This window comes from Tamandua tetradactyla, chromosome 11, assembly GCF_023851605.1.
Source record: "Tamandua tetradactyla isolate mTamTet1 chromosome 11, mTamTet1.pri, whole genome shotgun sequence".
NCBI lineage: Eukaryota > Metazoa > Chordata > Mammalia > Pilosa > Myrmecophagidae > Tamandua > Tamandua tetradactyla.
In genome coordinates this window covers 21,832,523-21,854,891 of record NC_135337.1, presented here as the reverse complement: position 1 = coordinate 21,854,891, position 22,369 = coordinate 21,832,523, and the positions used below count along the sequence as shown (strand labels likewise).

Sequence of the window (22,369 nt, the reverse complement as noted above, 5' to 3'; positions counted from 1 at the left end):
AACAGGAAGCCAGGAGAAGAAGCTGGCAGATGACACCATGCTCGCCATGTGCCCTTCCAGATGAGAGAGGAACCCTGACCATGTTCACCATGTGCCTTTCTGAGATTAGAGAGAAACTGTGACTGTGTTTGCCATGTGCCTTCTTACTTGAGAAAGAAACCCTGAACATCACTGGCCTTGTTGAACCAAGGTATCTTTCCCTGGATGCCTTTGATTGGACATTTTTATAGACTTGTAATTGGGACATTTTCTTGGCCTTAGAATGGTAAACTAGCAATTTATTAAATTCCCCTTTTTAAAAACCGTTCTGTTTCTGGTATATTGCATTCTGGCAGCTAGCAAACTAGAACAGTCTCTTTCAAGAATTGAGTCAATCCTCTCAAGCTGGTACTGCTTTATCAATGAAGTTGATATATTATTCTAAATCCTCTGTTGCCATTTCAACAATATCCACAGCATCTTCATTCAATACTAATTTCAACCTCAAATATATCCACCAAACACACTGAGTATTCATTATATAAAATACGAATCCTGGATACCACTGTAATCCCTGCATTCCTACTTCCTAAACTGGACCTAAGTACTAAAATTCTGCCCTGCATATACTCCTTTTCACTTGAGAACTGATTATCTTAATTCTTCGCAGTCTTCTCTCTGGTTATGGTGCAAGGTGAAGCAGCAAGTGCTGATGTAGGCTCTGCAGCAAGTTTTCAAGATGATCCAGCTAAGATAATTGAACTAAGGTACAAAGGGATTAAGTCTTGGAGCCAGGATTCAAATTCAACATCAAAGCTTAAAGTTTTAAAATTATGATTTGTTTTAAACTTCAGGAATTAAGAAGCATGCATGAAATCTGTATTTGGGGATGGTTCACAACCTTATGAATCCCTCCGGATCAAAAATCTTTCATCTTTTTCCTAATCCTACTCAAATCCAGCTTTGCTCTCTGGATCAAGAAATAAAGCTTTACCTGCTCACCTTCGATGATAGCAAGTATAATAGCCACAATTTATTATGCATTTATAATGCACTATTAGTATTACTTATAGAATTTGGCATTTATTATCTCATTTTTCCAGTGATATGGTTAATTCTGTTGTTTGCACTGTAGTTATATAATATTCACACAATAAAATTATTTAGATAATAAAATACTTAGAATACATGCACAGTAATTACATACAGCTCCAGATATATGGTCAGTTTAATAAATATTCATTTAATAAAACATGAAGGGATTGACAGGCAATTACCTAGCTTCAGCCTAAAGCCTTTGAAGAGTATATAGGTGAAAAAAGTTATGTCCTCTCCTTTGCATAACTGTGTCAGAGATGTCTTCACTTGACTTAGCTTTTTTTTCTCCCAGAACTATTCAAGTCTCAGAAATGTTCTTTAATCTTTATTACCTCCAAAAAGAAGAGTTTCTATCAAATGCTTCAAAGGTGTACAACATGAATGAGCATTAACGATATTCTGTTGCTGAGTAAAGTGTGCAGAACAAAGGCTTACCAGCCATCTACTGGATGCTGCACCCACTTTAGCATGAGTCAGTGTTGGCAGATATGCAAACCAAAGTGCAAGCAGGCGCCAAGAACCCATCTCCTTTCTACCTTGGTACTCTCTTTTCACTGGGTCACTATATATCCTTTGTCGTTCCACCTGCAAATTTCTTAGAGAAGGAGAGACACCTCAGGGCCAAGCTACCTCGCTAAGGTAGGAAAAAAATACTAGTGGCCCTTTAAATATTAAACTCATAAATCAAATAATTTGAAAATCCTTTCCTCTTTCTTCTCACATTAAAATCTTCTGACTGTGTTGTTTTGAAGCTATAGCGTTAGATTCCAGTTTACTTCTCTATTACCCTGTAAATCTGATATCTTCAGAGTATGTTCTGTGGTTAAAAAAAAAAAAAGTAAATTGAAAAAATGGATAAACTTCACAAAAAATAGGACCTTCAATTTGTTAATATATTGTTGATGGCAGTTGAATCTTAATAGTCCAGTCATAGTAAAACAGGATATTGAATAAGACGAAGACCACACAAAGGATTCATGTTAAGTGTCAAAAGGGCTAGGAGGAAGTGGGTTACAACTTCTTTTCTCCCAACTGTTGTAGTGTCTTGCCTTTTTTAAAAGTCAGTTAAAAAAATTGACTAACCTTTGATGTATTAAAGTGTATCAATAAAAATGAAGATTATTATTATTTTTTTACATTTTCACTTTTTCCCCCTCTCAGAGACTTGCTGTCTCCCTCAAATTCTTTTCCTCAAGTGCTATTATTTCATGTCATGGTGTCAGGTTTAGTCTATTGGAAATTCCTCTGTACTCTGTAATTTAGGTTTTAAAGAACATATGATTTACCCTGTTATTTATATATATAAAATTTAGCTGCTTTCCCTAAATGGTAGACTATCTGGCATCCTTAATTTTATTTTGTGGAAATTGTGATGAAAGAAACCTAAGTAAACCAGCTTGCGGAACTCCTTTAAAATGTGAGAACTGTGTCAAAGGGTTAAGAAAGTAAAAGTTGGTTTTGTCCTAAATATCCTTTCTGGGGCCTATCATGCATAAAAAAGGACCATAGCCCACTTGCAAGGACTCTGAATGAACTCCATTCATTTTGTACTTGGAAATGTCTCTTCAGCCACAAGGAGAAACAATAGTTATAACCTAATTTCTTTGGCGCCAATATCAGCAGAGTAAAAGCCAAGAGAACATTATGAAAACTCTAATAGCTCTTCTTGGCCATTATATAATTCTGTATTCATTGATCATATTTGTGAAATTAAATTAACATATTTTGTCAAGTTGTAGAATGGTTCAGTAATGCTGTAATAGCACATTTCATGCATTGCACAACATTTTTAAAATGGAGTGGTCCAAAGAAGTTTGCTTATTATGGTTACAAAGTTTAAAAAAACACAATAACATGTACACTAAGATTTTAAGAGAAAAGCCTTTGTGTTTTCATTACTGTATTTTTCGATATTTAAATTACATCTGAAGAAAATTAAAAACTACAATTTTATTAGGAAATCCATTAATCAGTTCCACATTTACCTATAGAAGTCAGTGCAGGGTGCAAAATGTGGAAGTGGTAGTGGTGATATTATATGTGTTAATGTAACTTCAAAGTGGCATCTAGAGTGAACTTTAAGTGCAGATTTGATCGAGCATGCCACCTATGCTGGTAAAGCTGTTATGTAGCCCAGAAAATGCCATGGTCATTTAATCCATTTCTGTGGGCTCAGCTCTGTTGTGAGTGGACTTTTTTGATTAGGTTATTTCAACTGAGCTGTGATCCACCCCATTCAAGATGAGGCTTAATCGTTTTACTGGAGTCCTTTATGAGAAGATAAGACAGAGAGCCCAGAGAACAGAGACAGAGAAAAGCCTAGGAGATGCTAAGAGAGGACTCACAGAACCTCAGAGAGGAGGCCACTGGAACCAGGAGCTGAAAGCAATGAAACCTGGGAATGAAGGACCAGCAGACACCAGCCATGTAACTTACTATCTAACAGGAACCCCTGATTCCAGTGGCCTTTCTTCAGAGAAGGCAGCATCCTGTTGATGTCTTAATTGGGACATTTTCTTGACTTTAGAGCTATAAACTTGTAAACTAATAAATCCCCATTGTTAGAAACCAGTCTTTTTCTGGTATATTGCATTCCAGCAGCTTTAGCGAACCTAAACACCACTCATTGCTTACAATCCTTCATTGACTTCCCATTTCCTTAGAGGAAAGGCACATATCCTGTGTTGCTTGCAAGGTCCTTCTCCTGGCTTCTTCCTACCAACCTCATCTCCCACTATCTTTCCCCCTTTCTTCAGCTGTCCTGATTATTTCTTCGTACATATTGTTGTTTCTACATATTCCTGACAGAACTCTCTCCCTCCCAACCCTGTTTTCTTCCTTTAATCTGACAAACTCTAATTTACCGTGAGGTCTCAACCATAAAGTTACTTTTTCAGGAAGGCCTTTTATGATCTCATCTAGTATAGCACCTTGGACATTAGTGATTTTTCATTAATTATTTGTTCAATTGTCTAGTCTCCCAGCTAACTGTAAACTCTCTGAGGCCTGGGGCCAGATGCTAGATTCCCAGCAGCTTAAAGAGTACCTGGTGTGCTGGATTGAAGCTGTTATATACCCCAGAAAAGGCTATGTTCTTTTAATCCATTCCTGTGGGTGCAGACTTGTTGTAGGTGGGACATTTTGATTAAGTTGTTTCAGTTGAGATGTGACCCACCAATTGAAGGTGGGTCTTGTTCTTTTTAATGGAGTCCTTTATAAAAAGATAAGGACAGAATGCCCAGGGAGAGAATAAAAAATGAAAAGCCTAGAGAAGCAAGCAAGGACACATGGAAGCTGAAAGTGATGGAATCCAGAGAGAAGGAATAGGAAATGCCGGCTATGTGCCTTGCTATCTGACAGAGGAAACCCAGATGCCTGTGCCCTTTCTCTAGAGAACGTATCATCCTGTTGATGCCTTAACTGGGTCACTGTCAAGGCCTTAGAACTGTGAATTCTGTAAACTAATAAATCTGCATTGTAAAATCAACCCATTTCTGGTATATTGCATTCCAGAAGCTTTAGCAAACCCAAAATACTTGGCATGTAGTGCCCATTCAGTAAATATTAGTTGTATTAGCTAATTAATCAATAGTATCATTTGCTTGGAGTTGAGAGTAAATGAAGATTAGTTGTTGAAGGGTAGTTTGGAACCAGATTGTGAAGGACTTTCCAAGCTGTGCTTATAAGTTTTGATTAGGAAATGATGTCAACTCTGTGTTTTAAAAGTTTGAAAGGTGAGTTGGATCTTGAAAGACTGTTTAACATAGCCATCTGATAAATGGGGCACCAGACTAGGAAGTGCCACATTAATCCTTTCTTCTCTTATACGGTAATCTCATCTTTACTGTCTTCCAAGCACTGTGCTATAAAACTCACTTTTGCTTTGTTTGTATTCTTGGAGCCCCTGATAATTCCTATTGAAAAATACTGGCTACCAGCATTTTGATTTTATGTTGTCAATTATGTGGTGAATGATGCTAAATATAATATTAACTAAAGTCATGCAGTATTGAATTATTCAATAGTATATAGTATAATGGTTAAGAGTGCAGGCTCTCAAGAGATCTGGTTTTAAAATTCTTATCTTTCACTTACTGGCTGTATGAATTGTGGAAGGCTATTTATTTAAACTTTTTTTTATTATATAGTGTAACATATTTACAGAGCAAAGAAAGAAAAAAGCATAGTTTTCAAGGTACTCTTCAACAAGTAGTTATAGAACAGATCCCAGAGTTTGTCATGGGCTACCATATGATCTCAGTTTTTTTTTTCATTTTAGCTGCTCCAGAATATAGGAGGCTAGAAGGCTTAAATATTTTTTATCATCATAATTGACTTTTCCCCCCTCATTTCTTGTGAAAATAATATATATACAACAAAGCAATAAATCTCAAAGCACAGCACCTCCATTAGTTGTAGAACATATTTCAGAGTTTGACATTGATTCACATGGGTTACAGTTCCACAATTTTAGGTTTTTACTTCTAGTTGCTCTAAGATACTGGAGACTAAAAGAATATCAATTTAATGATTCAGCATTCATATTCATTTGTTATATCCTATCTTCACTGTTTAACTCATTTTTCACATTGGAAGGGTCTGTCACTGATATGGCGTAGGGAGATGGAACTATCTGATGTTCTGGAGAGGCTGGGCCCTCTAGGTTTCAGGACTTATCTGGACCAGGGAACCATCTAGAGGTTGTAGGTTTCTGGAAAGTTACTCTAGTGCATGGAACGGAACCCTTGTGGAATCTTATATATTGCCCTAAGTGTTCTTTAGGACTGGCTGGAATGGTCCTGGTTGGGGGTTGGCAGGTTATGATAGGTAGCAAGGTCTACCTGAAGCTTGTGCAAGAGCAACGTCCAGAGTAGCCTCTCGACTCTATTTGAACTCTCTCTGCCACTGGTACTTTATTAGTTATACTTCTTTTCCCCCATTTGGTCAGGATAGAATTGTTGAGCCCACAGTTCCAGGGCTGAATTCATCCCTGGGAATCATCTCCCACATCGCCAGGGAAACTTTCACCTCTGGATATCATGTTCCACATAAGGGGCAGGACATAGATTTCACTTGCAGAGTTGGGCTTAGAGAGAGTGAGGCCACATATGAGCAACAAAAGAGGTCCTCCAGAAATAAATCTTAAGCATGCCTATGACTAGTCTAAGCTTCTCTGCTACTTACATAAGCTTCACAAGAGTAAGCCCCTGATCGAGGGAAGGGCCTATTGATTTGGATGTCCCTAAAGTTTGACACAGTATCAGATGATTCCCTGATGGTAAGGTTTAATAGTTCCATATTCTTTCTCCCATCCCTCAAGGGACTTTGTCAATGCCTATTATTATTTTTTGCATGGGCAGGCTCTGGGATTTGAACCCAGGTCTCCAGCATGGCAGGAGAGAACTCTGCCTGCTGAGCCACCATGGCCTGCCCTGTCAATACTTTTTGATTATTTGCTTAATATACTCTAGGATGCATCCAAGCATTACGATAATCTATGCAGGATTAAATTATCTCTTACTTTTTCTGTGCTGTTCCCTGGGTTTCAGTTGCTCAAATGAGCTATATAGATAGGTTGAGTTAGATTATGTGCTACAGAAAATTTCAGCTCCTGACCAAATAAAACTTTCTTTGAGGAAGGCTATTTAGGCAATTACCTAACAAAATAAATTTGAACTCAGGGGTGGGAGAGAATGGGCCGTGGAAAGTGAACCCTAAAGCAGTGTGTCAAGCATGCCATTTCTTGAAGTTGAGAATGTAAAAGTCCATGTGAATTTTTCACACTCTTCCATAACACCTTCCATTTCTTTTAACATAAAAATACTTCTAAGTTGAGGGAGTTAAGTTGACTGCTAGTTTTCTGGGCAACTATTCTTCCAAGAAGACTCACTGCGTTTATCGCATGACTTGAAGCACTCTGTAGTGCAAAAAGTCTCAGTTTGTGATCAGACTAAGGGAATTAGCAGAAATGTAAATATAAACTATCATTAGGGTAGAAATTGTGCATTAATCTTCAGCCACTGATTGATGGTGTTCATCCTAAAATACTATATTCTTGATGGATTTTTAAAAATCTAGCTCAATATTACAAAATAAACTCATAATTTTCTTCCCTAAAATCAGATCATCCCATCTTTCCTGGCTCCATCATTTTTTTTCAGTTACCCTCACAAAACCACAAGAGGCATGCTGGTTTATCTCTTTTATTTATCAATCAATAAATAATAGTTTAAATGCTTCAATCTTTCTACACAGAATCCTTCTTAAACTTGTAATTCTTTCTATTTCTGCTCTTTCTTTTTTGAAATTTATTTCCTGCTGTCAGCATACCAGCTTAGGCTTTTATATGAGATCACTAGCTGATTTCCTATTTACATTCTCTTTCCTCTTTCATTTAGCCTATGTACCATATTCCTTCATGGTCTCCTCATCAGCTACAAAATTAATTATTGACTTCTAATATTATTCTGACCTTCCTTTCCAGTCTAATCTTTTCCTACCCTCCCATATTGTCCATATGCTACAGTCAAAGTAGACTTTTCACGCTTCCCTAAACACCACTGGCTCTCTTGTCTCAAAACCTCAACCCCAACAATTCTCACTGTCCATCACAAATGCATCCATTTCTCAAGGCCTACCTCACAAGCTTTCTCCTACATAAACCCATTCTTAATTATCCTAGCTGAATGTGCAGGGTCTCTCTCTCCTTTTCTTATTCATTTATGGAGCAACTATTTCTTTATCAAATGCCTAACATGCACCAAGTGTTAAGTTAATACTGGGGATTTAGCCATGACTAGGACAGAATTGACCTATCCTAAAGGGAGGTTATAATCTAATGAAAAGCAGACTTGATAAGTGATTTCAAGCACCATGGTGTTTTGCAAGGGTCTGTGCAGGGTGTATAGAAGGGTATAACTTAGGCTAGGAGTCCAGGATGGCTTCCCTGATGTGAAGTTTAGACAGAGACCTAGTAAATGATGAGGAATGAGTTAGGTGTCATGGAAGGGTGTTAAGGGAATTTGGGAGACTGAGGGGGGTAGATATGGTTCTAAGTCTAGGCAACAACATACGCAGAGGCAGAAAGTCAGTGGTGGGATTCAGGTTTCCAAATTCTTAGTACTTTTATTTTGCCCAGTTATTTACCTTCTCTTATTTCTCTGCTTCAGCAGCAATGCTTTCTACTCCTTTCCACTCAAGTGAGAGTACTTTAAACTTATGAAAATGAATACATGTACACTGAGCCATTTTCAGAAATAAGTCAGTAAAACTATTTTAAGCTAAACCTAATGAAATATAGTACATTTCATTTAAAATGTTTCCTGATCACACCATTTTTTTTTCTGGCCCACATTGACTTTGTTTAGAACTTAATGCATATTTTCTTCCTATGTTTACCTTTTACAGTTACAGGCAGGATGACCCTGTTATTTAAACTGTATGTTAGATAAACTCACCATGAGTTCATTTTCAGCCTCATGAATAAAAGGAGAGAGCTTAGCTTAAACACAGAAGTCATTTGCATGGCATAAGAGTCCCAAAATTAATGGGAGATAATATAAAAAATGTAACCCTCTGTTTTAGTTTGCAAAGGCTGCTGGAATACAATACACCAGAAACGGACCGGCTTTTATAAATGAGATTTATTTAGTTATAGATTTACTGTTCTTTGCAGGAAAGGCAGCTTGCTTTCATCTGGGTTTCTCTGTCACATGGGAAAGCACATGGTGACATCTGCTGGCTCTGTCTTCTGGTTTCTGGATCTCCTTCTGCATCTCCACATGTCCAGGTCTGAGCTCTGAGTGCTGGGGCTGTCTTCTGACTCTTCCTTTTAAGCTTGATTTATTGTATAAGGAAATCCCCTTAGCCAACTGCAGATATCATCAGCCATAGATGAATTTCATGTGCTGATGATTTAAGTCCACAGCAGCAGAAAAACTAGGCCCCATCACCTGGTCAAGTTGACACCTGAGGTTAACTACTACATCCTCATAAAATGTTATTGATCATCACCTTTCTTCTTTTATTCTCCTGGGTATGTCCTATAAGGAGATTATTCTAATGAAGCTGTGGTATATGCACTGAAAGAATATGTATTTGCCATATTGACACAGGTGAAAGATATGGCTATGAATCTCTCTTGAGAAAAGTCATCAAGGAGAGTCGTGAAAACTATGAGAATATTGCTTTGCAAACATAATATAGTCTTGTTAGGAGTCCTGTGCACAGCTAGACATAAAGTATATAGGTATACCTTGCAGACAACTTTAGTCATTATCATCTTTTTTTTTTGGAAATTCAACCATTCATTTTTATATTTAAGGGAATTCAATAATTTCATAATGCCATGTGAATCTGAGTGTGGTAGATGATAGAGGAAATATTGTTAAATATTTTTAAAGAAATTAAATTGTGTTGTCTTGTAATCACTTTAGTTGTTTTCTTATAAAACTCCTAACAACTTAATTACAAAATCAATTGTCTCAGCAGGCCACGGTGGCTCAGCAGGCAGAGTTCTCACCTGCAATACCAGGGACCCAGGTTTGATTCCTGGTGCCTGCCAATGAGGGGAAAAGTCAGTTGTCTCAGAGGTAATATCTCAGCCCTTGCTAATCTCTTTGTGAATTCTCTGGCTATTTAATATCTGTGGTTCATGTCTGTCTTTAAATGTCTATTTGCCTTTATGTCTCTGTAAGTCATATTTACTTCGGCTATTTTATGTGAAGTAGAAGTGGAAATCCCTCATCCTATATAATGAAAAGTGATCAGTCTTTCATATTCCCAGACCTGATTAAAAGAAGCTCTTCATTCAAGAACAATGCTAAAGCTTGGCTGCTTTCCTCATGATAGGAACTATCCAAGTCTAAGGTGACCTATAGCTTGTAAAGGGAACCTACCAAGATTTAGGATCTAATCCTTAGCTTGCACAGGCTAAGAAACTCAGTTGATCCACAAATTAAATAACTCTTGTTTATTGACCCAAATGCTCTATCTATGCATTATAACAATGTGAACTTAATTATTTTGAACAGAGTATATGACATCATAGCAAAGAAAATTTATCATATTAGCAATTGAATATGGTGTATAGAATTATAGCAAAGAGAGTTCCAAGATCTCAATGAGTGTAATGTTCAGAAAGGAGAATGGAATAGAAATAGGGAGGTCATGTATTCTAATTTCAGTTCTGCTGATACTATTCGTATGTATTTTACATTCTCTAGGCTCCAGCAAGAATAGGATAGTTTAGGGTGCACGGGTGGTTCAGTGGTAGAATGCTCATCTTCCAAGCCAGAGACCTGAATTCAATTCCTGGACAATGCACCCACAGGAAAAAAAAAATGAGGAAAGCCTATTCCTTTTTTTAAAAAAACATATTTTTTTTATTGTGAAATATATTTTCAGAAAAATGATGGATTTCAAAGTACATTTTAATAAGTAATTATAGAATAAATTTCAAAGTATGATATGGGTTATAGTTCCACAATTTCAGATATTTCCTTTTAGCAGCTTTACTACACTGGGGACTCAAAAGAAATATCAATGTAATGATTCAGCAGATCATACTCATTTGTTAAATCCTATCTTCTCTGTTACAACTCCCCCCTATCCTTTGATTCTTCTTCCAATCTTAGGGATATTTCTTAGGAACCATTCTAACTTCTTCATGTTGAGAAGGGATGCCAACATTATGGGATAGGGGGATGCAACTGGTTGCTGTTCTTGGAAAGACTGGTACCTATAGGTTTCTTGGCTTATCTGGCATAAGAACATCTGGAGGTTTTATGTTTCTGAAAAATAAACTGAGTAAACGATTAGAGTGTTTCAGATAGAGCCCAGGGTAATTTTTAGGGTTTTCAAGAATACCGTTGGGGCTTGGCATACTGTGGCAATTATCAATATCTAGCTGAAGCTTGCATAAGAGGAACCTCCAGAAGAGGCTTTCGACTCTATTTGAAATCTCTCAGCCACTGAAACTTCATTTTGTGCATTTCCTTTCCCCCTTTTGGACAAGTAGGCATTGTTATTCATGGGAGTCATGTCTCACGTTGCCAGGGAGACCTATATCCCTGGAAGTCATGTCCATGTATAGGGGAGGATAATGAGTTGATTTGCAGAGTTGGGCTTAAAGAAAGAAGCCACATTTGAGCAAAAAAAGAGGTTCTTTGGAAGTGACTTTTAGGCATAACTATATGTCTGTTCTTTTTAAGTATAATCAGAATTTGTGTGCATCACTTCTGCACAGATACATTTGGCCCAGGTTTAGTCACTTGGGCAAATGTACCTGAAAAGGAGGCTGGAATATGTTGTTTTTAGCTGACCTTGGGGATTCTATTACTAAAGGAATAAGAGGACTATTGAGGAACAGCCAATAGCCTTTGTCATTTTTCTTTACTGGGAAAGCAAATTCTCTTTCAGAACGCCCCACCCTAGCAGATATCTATATAGGCCAGAATTGGGTCATATGGTCATCACTAGATACAAGGAAGCTGGGAAAGCAGGAACCAGGATTGATATGATTGACTGTATCCAAAAGTTCCCAACTTTTCTTGATTCATAACCCTCTTATGTAATTTTTTCATGGTACCAAAAGAAATACCTAAATGTTTCATTTGCAACAGAGTAGCCATTTGAAAAAATAACACACATAAATTAAGAGAAAATCTTTTATTCTTAAATAACCACAGCCACTAATAGCTTGTATATGTCTGTTTGGCACACTATAACTTCTCAAATTTTGGAATTAGATTGGACACTGCCACTCTCATTTCCTGTTCATCACTTATTTTCATGTTATACTTTTAAAAAAAATCATGGCTCACACTGAAAACTCAGCTTCATAAAGTTATGGCATAGTCAAAAGTAATGTAATGTGATCTACTGTGAAAGCTTTAAATTACCTCCAGCTAGTTGGCCTGTTTGTCTGACAGATGTTGAAACCTGCTCTGTTTCTCTTGAAACTTTACTATATGCCATGGCCTCTCAGTGAGTTTACTGTAGAATGCTGGGTGACTGAGCACATGATCTGGGAACCATGGGCTTAAACTAATCATGATCCATTATTAGGGGCTGAGCATATTGCTCTCCAGACAAAAAAAATCAGGCTTCTAATAGAGACAAAGAAGGGAGAATGGAAATTTGTGGGGAACTAATCACTTCTACTTCAATCTGCCCCAAGTAGATTTTGTGCCCTTTGAGAACAGAAGCTCTGTCTATTTTTACACACAACTTTGTATAACATAGTTCTTGTACATGGAGAAAACTCAGTACATATCTAGTAAATGAGTGAAGAAATGAAGACTCTATGATTAATTCTATTAACCACAGTTTCATGGACATGTGCTGCTTATGTGATACCATAAGCTGATGTGTGAATTCAAAAGCTTGACTTCCTCTTTTTTACTGCCCAGTGCACAGCAATTACTTTGCACATTGTAGGTAATAGAAAAATGGTGACCAAATGAATAAGTGAATGCCTAAGTTCTGTCTCCAATACCTTTACAAAAGAGTTTCATTACACTGAAAAGGAAAATGCTTGTTAGTGAACTCTAAATATGAATGCCCATGCTGACTGCAAAGAAAGATAACAAAAAGCACTCCCGCTTATCACTATGGATCTAAAATTTTTTTTGCCTTTCATTTCTTTTGTTACCATAGTCACCACTAGAAAAACTGTCAAAAGGAGAAAAGAAGAACTTTTGGGAGATAGGAGAATATATTTTCTATAATTGTTTACATTGTCACAGCTAAACTACTTTGCAATTCAGGATCATTTCATAAAGCCCAGAAAATGATTTTATTAGGAGAGCCATGAAACTCTACAAGTATGATAGGCATTTGAGCACAATATGTCTTTCTCTAGTCTTCACATCCCAAATTTAGTTTCCTATGTTTTCATGTTTTTGCACTATGGGAAGCCACTTTAGCTCTTTGGTATCTGAGTGTTGAGTGTGAAGTTTTATATATGCTTGCATATTAGATTTATGTCTAGACTTAAAATTGCCCTCAATTATTTTATTTTTTCTAGCGATATATTTAGAAAGTTAGTTATGTATCAGTCTCTATCACTTAATCAAAAGTATTTTGAAGGCAAGGACCATGTCCTTTTCATTTTTGAATCCTCATGGCATTGCACAGGGCCTAATATAGAGTAGGTACCTAATACATGTTTGCTGAATTAATAAATTATTTATCTTACAGAGATTTTTCTAAAAACCTTACAGCACAGTGTTTTGTTCATAATAAGTACTCAATGCGTGTATGTGTTTTTATTTCACAAGAGCCAAAATAATCTTTACTTCCTTCAGTATTACTGAAAACTGAAGGAAGTCAGGGTTTATTCTCTTTGTTTTACAATGGAAAAATTAATTAGCTTTAATGATGGATGCCAATTCTTGAATTTCTACTACAAGAGACATATACTATTTTGTTAATTTATTTTAAAAACAGTCTATGCTTTATTGCAAAATATTTATTAGATTTTTGGGGACTTAATATATTTTTCTATCAGTTTAATGAAAACGACTGAACATTTGCTAGACGCAGGAAAAGTCTGAGGTGCTAAACTGATGCTGCAGTCAGTTTTACATTCCTAAATTTTATTTTTCAAATGAATCTTTATTTTTTCCTGAGTGTAAGAGTACTACACGCTCATTGCAAATAATTAGATAATTAAAATATTTAACTCAAATTCCAGAGATAATTTCTGTTGATATTTTGGAATATATACCTACAATTTTCCCTATGGATTTATTAACACATAATAATACTGTAAGAAGTTTTGGTGCAATTTTTAAATTGAAATTGAATTATACTGTACATACTATTTTGCAATTTCCTTGTTTTTCACTTAATTTAAATATATCTAAATATTTAAATGTAAAATGTATCTCATGACTAGAAAATATAAATCTGCTTTGCTCTCTTTAATGGCTGAATCCTGCATTTATCTGTTCATAGTACCCTATCTTCCTGCTTTGAATCACTGATCACACTTGTTATTTAAAATTATTTGTGTAATTGTAGGTTTAATGCTTTCTGCCTAAATAGACTTTTTTTCTTTTATTATGATATCTGCTTTAGTTCGGTGTTCTGGAATCAAACCCACAATATCTCTGAGGTATGCCTGGTTTTTAAAAATATTAAACCCATATCAGATATGTAATTTCTGAATATTATCTTCCATTGAGTAATCTGTCTTCTCATTTTCATTATAAAGCCCTTTGATCCACAACAGTTTTTATTTTGATAAGGTCCTATTTATCTATTTTTTTCTTTTGTTACTTGTGCTTTGGTTGTTTATTCTAAGAATCCGTTGTCTAACACAAAGTCCTGAAGATTCATTCCTGTGTTTCCTTCTAGGAATGTTGTAGTTCTGGTTCTTATATTTAGGTCTTTGGTACATTTTGAGTTGATTTTTGTGTATGGTGGGAGATAGGGGTCCATCCTTCATTCTTTTGCATATGGACATACAGTCTTCCCCAGTACTATTTGTTAAAGAGACCATTTTTTTTCCAATTGAGTGGATTTGGCAGCCTTATGAAATGTCAGTTCTAGGGTATATTAGAGTTCTCCAGATAAACAGAATCAACAGGAGATATCTGTAAATATGAGATTTATAGAAGTGTCTCATGCAACTGTGGGGGTGTAAGAGTCCAAAATCTGTTAAGCAGGCCATGTGCTGGCAGCTCCAATGAAGGTCCTCAATGAACCCCCCAGGAGAAGCTGGCTGGCTGAAGCGGAAAGAGGGATTCTCTCTTCTGAATTATTTTAAAAGTCTTTGGGTGATTAGATTAAGTGTCACTCATTGCAGAACACATTTCCCTTAGCTGACTGCAGATGCAATCAGCCATGGATGCAAACAATGTGCTTATGATTTAAGTCCGTGAAATGTCCTCACAGCAACAGATAGGCCAGTGCTTGCTTAACCAGACAACAGGGCACCATCACCTGGCCAGGTTGACACACGAACCTGACCATCACTGAGGGTGTATGGGTAGTTCAGTGGTAGAATGCGTGCCTGCCATGTGGAAGACCTGGGTTCAATTCCAGACCCATGCACCTCCCCTCAAAAGAGAAGAAGAAAAAACACTCGGTTGCCCAAATGTGAGGGTTGATGTTTGAACTCTCAATGAATTCTCTTGGTATATATGTCTATTGCTGTGCCTAGCCCATGCTGTTTTCTTTACTCTGTCTTTTTATTAAGTTTTGAAACTGGGAAATGAGTCCTCCTGCTTTGTTCTTTTTCAAAATGGCTTTGGCTTAAATAGATTTTAAGTAACATACCTAAAACACACATAGATGCTATGAATGATTGAATAAGTGAGTAAGTGAATGGGCTTCCATATAAGAACTTTCTGACTGCAAAGCCTGTGCTCATTCCACTATTTCATATTGCCTCTCCTTAGTGGGTCCTTCATTTGTCATGGGAATGGTGGGTTGTTTTCATATTCCTGTTAATTGTGATTATATTATTTTTAGTGTTATTTATATGTTTAAGTTAATGTGAAGTGAAGGAGATAAGCATTAAATAATCAGCATTTTAGATCTTTTATTGGAGCTCACTTACTTTCAAAATTAAAGACTGTGATAAACACTCGCAACACGGTTTTATTTCACTTTTCTAACATATTTCTCACTCCATTCTCTTCCTAACCATTGAAAAGAAAAAGTGTTTCTAAATCTTCAAATAATTAAATATGATTAAACAATACATGGCAGAGACAGCTTGTTATTCATTTACCAGCAGTTATTCCTGGGGTTAGAGGAGTCTCAGATTTGTTACCATTTGCAATGGACTCTGCAGCCAGGCATGGCCAATAGCATGTAAGCGGAAGTGACTGTGGCAGTTTTCATGAACCTTCCTCAAGAGATAGCTGGGTGAGTCCCTTCTCTCTTGGACTCCTGCCTTTGTTTCTCTGTTTTGTTCTCTGGAATACGATGCCATCATCTAGGATGTGAGGTTGAAGCTCTTCACGGCAGAATGTCAAGATAAAGGAGCCTGGGTTCCTGGCAACATGGAGCCTCACTCCAGCCGGAAACTGCTTCCTGAGCTTTTCTATGAGACTAAAATGAACTTCTACATTCTTTAAGCTACAGTTTTGGAAGGTTTCTGGCATTTGCTGCCAAATCTAACCTTAACTAATACAGGTATTGAATCTGAAATTCTTTAAGAAAGTCCCTGTAAACTTGTTAACTGCTACAAATAAATTTGCCAGGAACAAAAAGTTAAATATTATGCCGCCTCACTGCCTCACTAATATGGACCAACTATAACGTGCAAACCCTGAGAATTCAATTTTAGAGGATAGGTTATCAGGTGAAGGTCTATTGTAAAGTTCCCTAGATAGTAAGCTTTTTCAGCAGTCACATCTTTTCCTGAGTTGCAACTGTTATTTCTCAATTCTGAGATGCTGAGCTCTTTGTTGGTCATTCCCTGAAACTTTGGCTATTTGTGTGACACCTGAGACTCAGAGCTAGAGTTCTGCAGCTATGGGAGTCAACAATACTCCACACAGCAACTGTTAAAAACATTGAAAAAGTGATCAGACTTCAATTAGAGATATGAATGAGGCTGACTGGGTTGGAACTAAGGTAAATCAGACTGAAAGGTAAAGAATGATATTGTCTGTATTTTAGAACTTCAACTCTTGTGTGAGACCAAAGAAAGAGACGTTTATTTGGTGCAAAATTTTTATTTTCTGTAGCACACTATCTAATTTAACTTATGTGGTCAGTTTATTTGAACATCATAATTACATGGATCCTTGAATAGGGAGTGAAATCTTGTTGGTTTGTACAGGTTGGTGGATGCCCTGATACATTCCAGAGTAATCTGAGCAGAGAATAAAAATGTATTTGCAGTGTTCCCATGAGGGACTGGGGGAAAATGTGGAAATATTAAACTTCCCCACCTGGGGGATTCCTGATATTCTCACAAGCATTGGGGATTATGAATTTAATAAGCCAAGCCCCCGATTTTGGGGCTTGCTCTTATGAAACTGGTTCCTGCAAAGGAGAAGTTAGGCATACTTACGATTATGCCCAAGAGTTAATCCCAGAGAACCTTTTTTTGTTACTCCAATGTGTCTTCTTTCTCTAAGCCAATTCTGCCAGGTGAACTCATTGCCCAGCCCCCTACGTGGAACATGACATCAGGGGATGAGCCTGGCCCTGGCATCATGGGAGTGAGAAAGCCTTCTTGACTAAAATGGAAAAGAGAAATGAAACAAAATAAAGTTTCAGTGGCTGAGAGATTTCAAATAGAGTCAAGAGGTCATTCTGGAGGTTATTCTCATATACTATATACAGATCCCTTTTCAGTTTTTGGTGTATTGTTTTAGCTAGAGGGAAATATTTGAAACTGTTGAACTGTAATCCAATAGCTTTGATTCTTGAAGATGAATAACTATAGAGCTTTTAAGGTGTGACCATGTGATTGTGAAAACCTTGTGACTGTACTTCCTTTATCCAGTGTAGGAACAGATGAGTAAGAAAAAACAGTCAAAAAATAAATAATAGGGTAGAGGGGTGTGTGGGATGTTTTGGGTGTTCGTTTTACTTTTATTCTTACTTTAAATTTTTTTGGAGTAATGAAAAATGTTCAAAAACTGACTGTGATGATGAATGTACAGCTATTCACAGCTATGATGGTACTGTGAACCACTGATTGTATCAGTGGTTGATTATATGGTGTGTGAATATATAAATAAAATTGTATTTTAAAAATAAAACACTCAGGTGGGCCATGATGGCTCAGCAGGTAGAGTTCTCACCTGCCATGCCAGAGACCCAGGGTCAATTCCCCGTGTCTGCCCATGCAAATAATAATAATAAAAAAGTAAAATAAATAAATAAAAAGGGAAACATTAAAAAAATTTTTTTAAATAATAAAAAATAAAACGCTTGGTTCCAGCAAACAGTAGTCTAATTGGTTACCTATGCTGTTGACCTGGCTAATGGATTTTAATATATCACTTCCAAGCCCCACAAAAATCAGGCAGTCTGTTCACTGACTGAAACATCATAAGCCTAATTGAAAAAGCCTAATTGAAAAATCTGCATGCGGAAAAATCCCAATTGCTGATTGGGATGCCACAGCTAATTCAAGCACAAATTTATAGTGAGCAGTTTGAGTATGGGTTCAAGCCTTATTGCACTCAAATTTTGCTATTATTCAGTCTCCTGAGAAACCCAAACGTGGCCAGTCTTCATAAACAATATTTTCCTCCACTTCCAGTATCACTGTTTTAGGTTATTACTCCATAATGGCTTTACTGCAACTTAATCAGAAGGATAATCTCTATATAAGAATACAATCACCTTGATCTGCTCAAACAGAAATCTTTCTTTTTGTTTCTGTTTCTCTTTTAATTCCTCTGCTTTTCTTGGTGTGTATTTTGTTCCTTTTTGCTTGCTGTAGCATAAGGACTGAATGTTGATAGCTGAAAGTTTGGATTTTATCCAGCATTTATTTTGGGGCAAGTTTCCCCACATCCACTTGTTTACTCCATGCAGTGGGGAAGATGGGAATTCTTTTAAGAATGTGTGTGTGTTTAAGTATGCATAAAGAGTTTCTGGATAAACATAGATAAGGCTAGTAAGAGTTTATTAGGAATAATAAAATGAGTTGTTTTTCTATTTTTTAAAACTAAGTATCCTTAAAAACACTTCCTTGTGGTTCCATCATTAAAACTGTCTCTATTTGAAATTTTTTGTAATAGAGCCAATTCTTAGGCAGCTTCATTTTTCCTTTAGTAGCACCAAGTGTTATACTTAAGTGAGCTCTTCTGGTATAAGCATTTGCAATTGAAGGATTTGGGCCATGAAGCTCACATGTAGTTCCCTATCTTTTTCTGCATCCCACTATTAATTTGGGATTGGGATTTTTAGTGTTTTTCACTTTCTATTTCCATGCCACAATAACCTCATATAGTGAAACTTTGAAATGAAAGTTAGAAGTTCCTGAATGTTAACAGTCTTTGACCAATCAATTGACTTCCTCTTTTCTTGCATGTAATTTGTAAGTATGATATCTAGAAATTGTTATAGTTTGTTAACACTGTTGGAAATGAACATACCAGGAATGGGTTGGCTTTTATAAAGGGAATTTATTAGGTTGCGTGTTTACAGCTCTAAGGTCATAATAATGTCTGAATTAAGGCATCTGAGGAAAGATACCTTGACTCAAGAAAGGCTGATGTCTGTCACAGGGGAAGTCATGAGGCTGGCATCTGCTGGTCCTTGTTCCCAGTTCCATTGCTTCCAGGTTCTAATGCCAGTGGTTTCCCCTCTAAGTGTCTGTGGGCCTTTACTTATAATCTGATGAAGATAAAGTGTGTCAAATAATCATAACATATGGAAGAAAAGTGACACAGGAACCTGGAGGAGGAAGGAGAGATTAGAGATGACTCTTGGAGGATGGGTAGAATTTTGACAAATCTTGTGGTATACAATGTAAATAGTGCTTGGAGAAATTTGTATGAAATGTGTAATAAACATTAAATGGTTGCAAGAGAAAAGAGTAAAGGCCTAAATCCCAGGAAGTAATGAGAATTTGTCTTAGGACGTTTAGGAAAAGGCTAGAAAAGAAATCTAAATAATGTTGATGGAAGAAAATAGAAAGAATATTAGAGCAGAAATTAATGAATTAGAAAAATATATACATTAGAGAGGATCCACAAAACCAAAAGTTGGTTCTGCCAGAGTAATTGATAAAATATATAAGCTTCTAACTAGACTGATCAAGGGAAAAAAGAGACAAGACATAAATAACAAACGCAGACTTTAAATAAGAGGATATTATGAATAACGTCAATAAATTTGAAACTTAGCTGAAATGGATACATTTCTAAGAAAACATAAATTACCAAAGGTAAAGAAAGAGAAGAACCTAAATAGCCGTACGACTACAGCAGAGAATGAATGCATATTCAAAATCCTTTCCAAAAACATTCCAAGTCCTGACTTCACCAAAGTGAAGTGAATTCTACCAAAAATTTAAGCAAGAGATAACTCTATTATAGCACAAACTCTTCCAAAGAATTTTTGTTTCATGAGGCCAGCATAACCTTGTCAGCAAAATCCAAAGACGTTATGAGAAAGGAAAATTAGAGGAGTAAATATCTCAATAGGTATAACAGAAGAATTTAATAAAAGGTAACATCCTTTTTTGTTTAAAAACTCTATTTTTTAACTAACTAAGAATAGAATGGAACTTAATGAACCTGATGATCAGGTATCTATGGGAAACAAGGATCAAGTACTATTCTTAATGGAGGTACAGTAAAAGCTGGATTTTTGAGATTTCGAATGCAGCAAGAATGATCACGCTCACCACCTGCATCCACTCCATTCTGGAAGCCTGAGCAAGTGTCTAACGAAAAAAAAAATGTATACAGATTAGAAAGAATCAATAAAAATTGCCATTATTTGTGAAGATGATTCTGTTGAGTGAAAACTCAAGAGGAAAGCATTACAGATGAATTATTGGAATTAGTCAGGCTAATTGATATGAAGTAGGTATGAGGCAACCAACCGCCATATTCAGTCTCTGCATCAAAATCTCAGAACCATCTCAGATGTAACATGGACCAAACTCTTGATTTTTGCCCCTAAAACTTGTCTTTCTCCATTTCAGTGTTCCCTGTCTCTGTAAGTGACACAACTATCCAACTAGTTATCCAAGCCAGAATTAAAGGACGGGACTGCTTTTAGCCTATATACTGCCTTTGTACAAATTAGAAGAAGGCATTTTCCATGTAACCCTATGCCAAGGAACATGACTTGGTGAGGTAAGTGTGGCTCTATTTCAGCATCCACTTGCCATTGTCAGCCAGTCGCTCTTGTACACTGCACAGCTCTATGTGGCAGCCCTGCCTTGGGCTTTCTTTTTTCCTTTTCTACCCCAAAACATACTTCATTCACAAATATTGCCAAATCCATCTCCAAATATATATTTAGCCACTCTCTTCCTCTCCACTTCTTCCAGCTTAGTCCAAGAGACCATCTTTACTCACCTTGACTACTGCACAATAGCTTCCTAGGTGGTCAGTCCATGTCCACTCCTGCTCTCCTCCAATCCGTTATCCATGTAACAGGTGAAGTGAAAATCTTAAAACATAAATATAATAAGCTCAATTCCCTTCTGACTTCACTTAGAAAAAAATCCACTCTTGCCATAAACCACAGGAACACGCATGATGTGACCCAGCTCTGCGTCCAGCCCCACCTTTTGTCAATGACCTCTTTGTCCACTCTGCTCCAGTCATACTAGCCTTATTTAAGTTTAATTAATTGTCAAAGATGTTTTCTGCTTTTTTGCACATGCTGGTCTCTCTTTTTATGAACCATAAGAATAGTGTTAAAAATAATAATCAGCATTAATTTTGTTCTTGCTATGTGCCAGACATAGCTCTAAGTACTCAACATACATTAACACATTTAATTCTCAGAACAGTAGTATGATATCAGTAGTGTTGCTCTCTACATTTTACAGATGAGAAAATAAAGGCACCGAGAGGTTAAATAAATTGCCTGAGGTCTCACAGCTTGTCACTGGTATAAACAAGGGGAACTTCTCCACACTCTGCAAATAGCAGTCTTTTCTCATCCTTTAGGAAGAGAGGATGAGCATGCTGGTCACTTCCTCTGGGAAACCTTCCCTGGTCATGGCATCTAATGTAGGTCCCCCTGGTAGTAACTATATCTGCACCTAGTCTGTGCCCTTCATAACACATATAACAATTGACTGTTATTACTTTTATATTATTCTTGTTTCTCTGCCTCTTCCACTAGCATGTAAGCACCATGAGGGCATAAACTTAATATACAAGCATCAATATGCTAAATGCTTTAAAATACCAAATGATGCAAGAGCACACTTTTATCAAGATGCAACACATTGCTTTGCATACAGTAACTACTCAAGAAATGTTTATAGAACTGATAAGAACAGTAGCCTTTCCTATTCAGATATTCACCTGCAGAAAAAATAAGTCTATCACAATTGTAAAGTAAATGAAGAAAATGCTATTGAAATTAATCTTCAAATCAACCTAATGGTTTTTCTTGTAATATCATACCTATGCTTGACCTACTATAAAGATCATCTAACCAGACAGACAGGAAGGGATGTGTCTAGCTGTGAATTAAAGATAAGGTAATAAAGTTCTCTTTTCAAAAGAACTCACTGTTGAGATCTTTTCTAATTCTGGGCTAATTTAAATGGTTTCATTACTAATCAGCACTTTATTTCATTTAGCTATTTAGTTAGGAAATAAATATTGAGTAT

The 22,369-nt window shown here is 36.5% G+C and overlaps 1 long non-coding RNA gene across 1 annotated transcript in view; it reads left to right on the top strand.

The window, feature by feature from the left end:
- LOC143649422 (uncharacterized) overlaps positions 1-22,369 on the top strand; it is a 141,603-nt gene that overhangs the window by 20,667 nt on the left and 98,567 nt on the right. Inside the window, exon 3 of the long non-coding RNA XR_013158988.1 lies at positions 20,717-20,870. This is a non-coding gene — a long non-coding RNA (uncharacterized LOC143649422). The remainder of the gene's footprint in view (positions 1-20,716; positions 20,871-22,369) is intronic.